Below are 995 nucleotides of genomic sequence, written 5' to 3'. Positions count from 1 at the left end.
TCCCAAGTCAAAGAGAAAATATTATAAGAAGCCAGAAGGACACAATTCAAATATCGTGGAGCTGCAGTCAGGATCACACAGGATTTAGCAGCAACTACATTAAAAGCTTGTATGGCTTGGAATATAATATACCAGAAGGCAAAAGAGCTTGGAATGCAACTGAGAATCAAATACCCAGAAAAAATGAATGTCCTCTTCCAGGGAAAAAAGATGGACTTTCAATGAACCAGGGGAATTTCAAATGTTCCTGTTGGAATGGCCAGAGCTGAACAGAAGGTTTGATCTTCAAATACAGGACTCAGGTAAAGCATAGAGATTGGAGGAGAAGGGGAAAATATGAGGGAGTTGATGATGAACTACATGTATTCCTGCATAGAAAAATGACACTGATAATACTTATACGAACCTTCTCAGTTAATAGAGCAGGTAGAAGGAGCTTTTATAGTTGAAGCACAGGAGAAAGCTGAATTTGAAGATAAAATATGGTGCAAAAAATGGAGTCAATAGAAAAAAAGGGAAATGGAATGGGAGAAAGAAAAAGGAGAGGGGGGTGTTGTGTGAAAGGAGAGAAGGTTAGCACTCCCCTTGATAAGGATGGAAGAGGTCCTAGTGGCCTTTACAACACATATACAGTTAAGGCATTGCCACATACTCTGTGGCATCTAACCATGCTAGGGGCAGCTAGGTGGTGCAGTGGATAAAGCACCCACCCTGGAGTCAGGAGTACCTGGGTTCAAATCCAGTCTCAGACACTTAATAATTACCTAGCTGTGTGGCCTCGGGCAAGCCACTTAACCCCATTTGCCTTGCAAAAACCTAAAAAAAAAAGGAGAGGGGGGAATAGGCCAAGATATTTCATATAATAAGATTTTTCTTTATTACAATGAGCTATTGCAATGATATGGAAGGTGGGGGAGGCAAGGGGGAATGAGGGAATCTTCGCTCTCATCAGTGGTGGCTAGGAGAGGAAACAGGATATATACTCAATGGGATAT

At 41.5% G+C, this 995-nt stretch overlaps 1 non-coding gene across 1 annotated transcript; it reads left to right on the top strand.

Annotated features, from left to right (window-relative positions):
* The first annotated feature begins 550 nt into the window (after window positions 1–550).
* Window positions 551–673, top strand: LOC141503838 (U6atac minor spliceosomal RNA). Its single transcript, XR_012473138.1, has one exon. It is a non-coding gene; the product is annotated as a U6atac minor spliceosomal RNA (small nuclear RNA).
* Window positions 674–995: the final 322 nt, after the last annotated feature.

Source organism: Macrotis lagotis, chromosome X, assembly GCF_037893015.1.
Source record: "Macrotis lagotis isolate mMagLag1 chromosome X, bilby.v1.9.chrom.fasta, whole genome shotgun sequence".
Taxonomy (NCBI): Eukaryota; Metazoa; Chordata; class Mammalia; order Peramelemorphia; family Peramelidae; genus Macrotis; species Macrotis lagotis.
This window is presented reverse-complemented; position numbering and strand designations above follow the sequence as displayed.